The sequence below is a fragment of the Camelus dromedarius genome, chromosome 1 (assembly GCF_036321535.1).
Source record: "Camelus dromedarius isolate mCamDro1 chromosome 1, mCamDro1.pat, whole genome shotgun sequence".
Classification (NCBI taxonomy): domain Eukaryota; kingdom Metazoa; phylum Chordata; class Mammalia; order Artiodactyla; family Camelidae; genus Camelus; species Camelus dromedarius.
Window position 1 is genome coordinate 50,801,141 of NC_087436.1, and position 7,932 is coordinate 50,809,072.

Consider the following 7,932-nt stretch of genomic DNA (forward strand, 5'->3'; position numbering starts at 1 on the left):
TTACATTTTTCCACATTTAATACATGAACTTTAGTTTCATAGTTCTTTCAGAGTTAAGAGCATAAGGAGTTCATACCAAGTATTATGTTTATTTTTGTTACAATGTTACCATAATTCAGTCATGTTTTACATGTATATGTGTGTGTATATATACATATGATTTTATTGTTATATTCTAATAAGAAATAACTAGAGGGGCGCCTCAAAAATTTTTTATCTTAAGGTCAGTTCGACCCAGTAAATACACAAAATTTACCTCCTGTACTATGGGTGCAATTACTGCGACTATTTTAGGTCTTCCTTACAATCACAACTCATTCAGATTATTTCAGTAGCATCCCAAGTGGTCTCTTTACCTCTAATCTCCATCCTAACACATACTTTCATTACATCGTCCACATTGCTATCATAGTTATCTTTTTGTGATTAAAATCTGATCGAGACTTTTTATGCTAAATTCAATTCCCTTATCTCATACCCTTCAGAATAAAATCTGAACTTAACATGGCATGTTAAGGCCCTCAAGATATCCAGCTTTTTCTTTCAATGTTTTGTCTCTTAATATCTTCTCTCATTCATTCCCCACCACCCCTGCACACACACACACACACACACACTACTGCAGTCAAAGTACTTTCCAAAGAACCTTAAAAACTTACTTTGCAAAGTAAGTTCAAGTTCTCTGAGATTGCATATTGTTCCCTCTGCCTAGGAGCATTCCTACCTTTTCTTTTTCCTGGTATGCCTCCTTTTTCATTTGCTTAGACATAACTCCCTTCTGTAGAGAAACTCTCTAACCACCTCTAGATGACTTGAGTACATTAATATTACCCTGTGCATGCATTTATGTCATTGAACACACTCTACGGTGATTGTCTGATCCTCAGTGGTCTCCGTAGGTAAAAAAATTTTCCTAAAGGTAGCATCTGGCTTTCATCTATGTATCTTCAGCATCTAGCTCAGTGCCTAGCACATAATAGACATCCAATATTAAAAAAAAAAAAAAAAAGAAAAAAAAAGAAGATGGAAGTGATTCTATCAACAGAGCTCTATTACATTAACCTTCAGCCTAAACCTGAAGACCATACTTAGCCAAGTCAGACCTAAGTATCATTGACTGTCACACTGGGTAAGTCTCTTGGTCTTACCCTAACTTACATCAAAAGCAGTCACATATTATAAACCCACATTTTAAAAAACTGTTTGTAAACAAGGAAGTTTTTTGGAAGGCAGAATGCATTATATATGAAGTATTAACAGTAACTAGATTTTAAGCTAGCAAGTACAAAACAGGCAATTAAGTTATGAAAACTGAACCAGCATAATGGTGGTAGCCTGAATTCTGTTCTCTAAGGTAGGAGACCTTGTAGTGCTTGAATAAAGAAGAAGAAAAAAAAAGGTTTCTTCTTCAGTTCCACTTCGCCCAAGGACAGTTTACCTTTGACATTTTCCTTCCCACTTGTTTCTGCACCTAGTCTCCAATGTCCTTACCTTGCTTGTTGTCCCGAATTATAGCCCTATCCAAGCCAGGGGCAGGCATTTAGCCCTACCCTTAAAGTGGTCCAGAGTAATCATCCTCTTCTCTCCATCAGTGCAGAATAGAAAGAAAGAAAACAAGGAAAAGCTAAATTCACACAAGTCTGTGAATATCTAATCATATCTTAATCTTTTTGTTTAAATTGTTGGAGAATTGAATTTCAAGCATTGTAGCACCCAGGGTTCTTTTTTGTATAGGTCTTTTGGTAAGATGGGGAATCTGTATCATATCGTTCTTATTAGGTATATATGATAAAGTCCATTCACATCACTTAGTCATTAACTTTGAGATTTACTATGCTTTAATGATGGGATCTCTGCAACAGTTGAACACTTCTTCGACACCAAACAAGCCAAATTCTTCAAGATTTTTTTAGATGTAGGGGAGTGTTTCTTAGTAAGTTTCATTGTTTCTTATTGTGCCATATGTTAAATCACTGCTTCCTTGCAATGAAAAAATCAACAAGTACTAGATAGTATGTATTAAAAACTAAAAGCCTCACATAAATGTTTCCATTAAGCCACTCAGACACTATATAGATCTGACCCTTTAAAACCACTATGTTCAACATTTGGATAATTAATCCTAATTTAAATTCTTTAAAAGCAGAATTTAAAATTTATCAGCACTATCTTACTACAGAATTCTCACATATATTTAAAACAATCAAATTCAATATGGGTACAACAACGGTCATTTCTGGTCTCAATCTCTGTTTACTTTAGATTTTTTAGAATATTATTGAAACAAAGATTATAATTATTGTTGGGAAGTAATTTTAATTTGAATTCCTTATTTTTACTTAAGTACTTTTAAAGTTAATTTGTATATCAGAACCCAAAAATTGGAAGCCACTCCAGTGGCCCAGCCCAAGCCACAAACCTAAATCTAAGTCAGCCTGCACTTATATGAAACACTTGTCAAAGAAACCTAACATATAGCAATCACGATCCTGCAGTTCAGCTTAGCTAGCTCACCTGACCCTAGAAAACAGGACTTGCTGGCCTTATAAGGAAATCCCCAACCTCCTGGGCAGTCATGCCGTTAAGGCAATACAGCTTCTAACACTGTATAAAACTCACTCTTGACCAAAATCCCTCAGGAAGGGAAAGAGTGTTGCAGTGCTTATGAGACACTGTAGAAACATCCATAGATTGTTTTCCCTTGAATAAAGAACATCAAACTCATTACTGAGTTGTTTTAGTTTTGTCAAATTCTTTATCTAGATAATCTACCCCCAATTTTCAAACTACCTGATTTTATTTGAAATTGTAAAGAAATGTTTCTATATTTACAGTATATCAAAATCAGATGTATTCTATTTCTGGTCATAATTATGAACTTTAATTTTCAATAAAATACAATGCTATTTAAAATTAATTTTAATTACTATGTTTCATAAAGCAAGTAATATTGATGAAAATGCCTCCAAATTTAAGACTAATTGACAGCAAATGCTTGTTATTATATTAAAACTGAATCTAAATTACATTGTTTGTACTGAAGGAAAAATCTCCTGCTGGCTGTAAATATTTTACATTTTACAAAGATGCTGTATCTCATGAGGATGCCATATCTCATTTATCATCAGAGACCTGAAAAGTACTATGAGATATTGAAAATATTTGGTAATAAGCTTTCAGGCTGATTTCACATTTTGGTTCTAATTCATTATTTTAAAAAAACTACATTAAGGTAATTCACATACCATAAAATTCACTCTTTTAAAGTGTATAGTTCAGTGGGTTTTAGTATATTCACAGAGTTGTGTAACCATCACCATTATCTCACTTTAGAACGTTTTATCACCCTCCCCCCCAAAAACACCCATACTCATTAGCAGTCATTCCCCTTCCCCCTCCTCCTAATTTCTGACAACCAAGTAATCTACTAGTCATTTCATATGAATGGAATTATACATGGCCTTTAAGTGCCTGGCTTTTTTCATCTAGATACATGTTGTAGCAGGATCAGTATTTTGGTTTTGCTTATTAACTAGTACTATTCCATCATATGGATACACCACATTTTATTTATCCATTATCACCTGATGGACATTTGGGTTGTTTCCACTTTTGACTATTATGAATACTACTACTCTGAACATTCATGCATACAATTTTTCTGTGGAAAATGCTCAAATTTATTTTTAGCTTCAACATTTTTGCAAGATTCATTATGTGCCAAAACCCATCTTAATTTAAGGTCAAAATGATGCTCTTAGCATGAAATAAAGTACCATTTCCTAATTTGTACCTTTATTAATTTCTGAATGTAAAATGTTGCTGCAGTATATAAAACCATAATTTTTTTTAGCACATTGCACACTGCAATATAAAAAAAGATTATTTTCCTTTCTTTTTTCAGATGGAGACATTTCTATCATATAATTCAAATAGGTAAAATGAATGAAAGTCAGCTTTAACTTTATTTGCAACTAAAATGCATTCCTTATAATACTAGATACGTGAATAGCGTTTTAAAGTTTGAGCTAACCCTAAACTGCCTCCTAAAACATCAAAATACTTCTAGACCATGGTCCTTTTAATTTTAACCTTAGCAAAACTGAGTAGAAATGTAAGTTTGCTAGTGTAAATACAAACAAAGCAGAAAGCGTAATCAACCAATAAATTCACTTCAGTGCCAAAAAAAGGAATTTGGAATTACATAATCACTTCCCTTCATTAAACATGAATAATCTAGAACTTCATGTATCAGGATTTATTTAAACACAGTCATTTCCTCCATAATCCTGATAATGGTAAATATAAAAATATAGCAGCACCATTACAAAACAAAGATTTAATTTCATTTATGAAAGTATGTTTGTAGGGTAGAGAAAGGTATGAGTGGATTTCTTCATCTTCTAAGCAAAACTCTATTACAACAACAATTTCTGTAAAAGAAACCATTTTCCAGCCCCAACTGGTAGCCCACTTATTTTAAAGGTGGCATTGGATATAAACAATACCACAGCAAAGGAAGAATTTAGAAAATTCCTTTCAGACAGTGGGTGGAAATATTTTGAGGCAGCGAATATTTATTTGTTACACTAGTGGGCAAATTAATGTTGGCTAATAGTCAAAGGGTAAAAAAATAATCAAACACCTTAGTAGTTACAAGTGAAAACACCTTAGTAGTTAAGAGTGAGAGCTTTTCAACTACATTTCAATTTAAAAAGAATGAGATCGTTGAGGTCAGACTGCCTAGGGTAAAATCCTGGCTGTACTACTTAGTAACTGTATGACCTTGAATGTTTCATCTGTATAATGGGGATCTGATGATATAAAGAATTAAAGGGCCCAGCACATAGTACTTCAAATAATAATTATTAACACTTGTTATCAAGAATTTTAAATATACAGTATTTTTATTTCTTTCATCTTTAGTTATTATTTTCACTGCAATTCTTCTACATCTTATTTGTAAAGACATGTAATAAGAGTGATACAGTAAAACCTAAGTTATCCAGAATGCTTGCGAAATGAATCATTCTGGATAGGTAAATTTTCCATAGGGTACTACCTTTATAGGTATCCAAAAAAAAAAAAAAAAAAAATCCAAGAAATCAACAAATGGGGTAAATTTATTTCTTAAATCTATTACACATTTCCATGCCTTCTTTACAAGAGTATACTGGTGGTAAACGTCTTCTTAATAAATCACTGTTATTATGAGTATCAATTATGTTTCTGTGTTAAAATTTCACAATCCCTTCAGAGCTTACCAACAGGAATAGGTCTACCTGATTCCACCCAAGATTTTTTAACATTAAGTCCATGGATAGAATTCAGGGTGTGTGTGAACTTTAATGGGAAAAAAAAATTACATCTTTATTTTTACTGATCTCTAACGGAAAATTAGCATTTCCTTCAATTATGAATGTAAAGCCACAAAGAGCTACACCTATGTCTGTATCTCCAATAGGAATCACAGATCTCTATATCACATTACAACTGTTGCAAACTCTGGAAATTTTACATTCATCATTATTTCAAAAATTTCGTCTTTATTAGACCCACCACTAGATTTTACTGTGTTAATAAAGCTCATATATTCCTATATTAAAATTTTGTTTTTAGTATTTTGAGACTCTATTTCAAAGTTTTTTCCTTTGCAATGCTATGCATTTTATTGTATACGTTTAAAACACTATCCTGAGAAGAGTCCATGGTTTAATCAGACTGCTAACACGGTTTGTGGTACAAAAAAATAAAGAACTCTGACCTCAAATTTGTCCCAGTCTGCTGTGCTCATTAATTCAAAGCATTAACATGGTCCATTATACTTTCATGCTGAAGCTTGTTTATATTAGGGTAGTACAAATTAGCTTCTCTGGGATTTTTCTCTGTGGACCTTCTGGATATTGTAAGTTCCCTTTGAACTGTTTTGTACCATTCTTGTACCTTGGCTCCTGAAAGAGGAAAACAAATAGAGCGAGAAATAAGTCAAATAAAATTAGATTCAGATAGCATTCAAAGTAGAAATATAAAACATCCTACTTTCCTATTTTCTAAACTAAAAGACAATAAATACTTCATTCAATAAATACTCTGACATTAACTGCATGTGTTCAAATTCTACTTCTGCTATTTATTATTTCTGTGACCTTGGGAGAGTAACTTAGTACCTCTGTGCATCAGTTTCTTTATTTGTAAAAGGACGTTAATAGGCACTGTACCTAGTACATGATAAATGTTTCATAAATATTATTAGTCTTACAGCTTTGTTTCACACCATGGCCAGTTAATGTTTGACTAGTTCCTTTAATAACATATTTATACAGCATTGTAGTCTACAGTGGCCTTTCACATACATTGTGACATTTGAACCACATAACCCTGTGAAAAAGGACAGCTATTATTATGCCTACGTTAGTGTTGAAGAAACTAACCACATTAATTCACACAAATGGGAGCCAATGGAGCAAGAACTCAAACCTGGATTTCTTTCTCTACTCCAACTGCCTAATCCTACGTTTCTACTATATTAGACTGGTTAAAAAAGAAAACAAAGGAAAGCTTATTCAGGGAGGAGTGAGGGGGCAGAGGGGTCCAGTAGGCCACGAAGTGAGCACTTTGGTGCTTTGCTACTCACAGGGTGGTCTTCCGAGTAATCTGTATCACCTGGGACCTTTTTAGAGTTACAGACTCTCAGGCTCCACCCCTGGCCTACTAAATCAAATTCAGCGTTTTGAACAAATCCCTAGGTAATTTTAAGATACTAGCTTGAGAGGCACTGTTTCACTAATTGCTCTAGTGACGCTATTATGGTCACTCGAACGAAACATATTTATCACATACTAAGAAGTTTTTATTAGAAAATACTTTCTTGCAGCAGGAAATAGCTTCCTGCTTCCCTTTTTAAAAAGCAAAGTATGTTTAGAGGGAGGAGATAGCTCAATGGTAGAGTCTGTGCCAAGGATGCACAAGTTCCTGGGTTCAATACCCAGTGCCTCTATTTAAAAAATAAGTAAGTAAATAAGCCTAGTTACCTCTTCCCCTAAAAAAAATGTTAAGCACATTTAAAAACAAATTTATATTTCCAAGTAATTCTTAAAGATATCACTCCCTTAAGTGAGGTCACTAAGGAATGTTAGGAAACTTCAAGCAAATCAGTGCTTACCTTTTAATGTCTTACTACCCTTTGCCTGAAGGACATACTAGAAAGCAAAATCACCTTCTTCATTCTTTTCATCGGCAGATTAAAACAGGCAACCCTGTCCTTATATTTATTCCCCTGGATATTAGTTTTTCTGATCCAAAACTCTGATTTCTTGAGTAAGTTTTGCAACTTTCTGACTCTAAGGACTGAAACAGCAACAGAAAGAAAAAGCCTATTCCCACACCTAACCCTGGCGGATGGTGACCGTTGACTACAGAGGCAAGTAAACAGCCTGCCCCAATCTCCCTTTCCTCCACCCTAATCAATTCACAGTTGAGCTCGGTTTCTAGTCGGCTCTAATTCTGGGGCCTGGTCAGTGGTGGCGCTCTTCCCAGGGTAGACCCTCTAAGCCCCTAGGGTCAGAATAGCACTAGATTTCCGCACGTGGGAGCGCTGATCAGCGGTCCGCCCGGTACTATTTAAAATGACCGTTCCCATTTAGAGGGGCACCTCCTCCCACTGATTAACCAGCCCAGACCCGCAGACGAGTCAATATCATTCACCTGCTCCACCGAAAACTTCAAACTCCCGGGTCAACCTGGACTAAAGGTATCTAGTAATTAACCCGTGGCCCTCCCACCACACATTCCTGATTGGACGCGTGAGAGAAGGATGCGTCGGCGCGCGCTCTCACCAGTCCGGGAATTCCATTTCCTCTCCCTCCCACCAGCATAAGCGTTCGGGGGCGGTGCTTCTCCGGCGAAGGCCCGCCCCAGCTCGAGCCGGTGCTC

At 35.1% G+C, this 7,932-nt stretch overlaps 1 long non-coding RNA gene across 5 annotated transcripts in view; it reads right to left on the reverse strand.

The window, feature by feature from the left end:
* The window catches only part of LOC116157772 (uncharacterized), a 28,176-nt gene extending 20,245 nt beyond the window's left edge, over positions 1–7,931 (reverse strand). For 2 of the 5 annotated variants that reach the window (XR_004141967.2, XR_004141965.2), the window contains exons 1-2: positions 7,163–7,829; positions 1,492–5,951 (exon numbers count right to left, since the gene is read on the reverse strand). This is a non-coding gene — a long non-coding RNA (uncharacterized LOC116157772). The other 3 variants (XR_004141968.2, XR_004141966.2, XR_010380445.1) reach the window with 3 other exon arrangements.
* Between the last annotated feature and the right edge of the window lies 1 nt (position 7,932).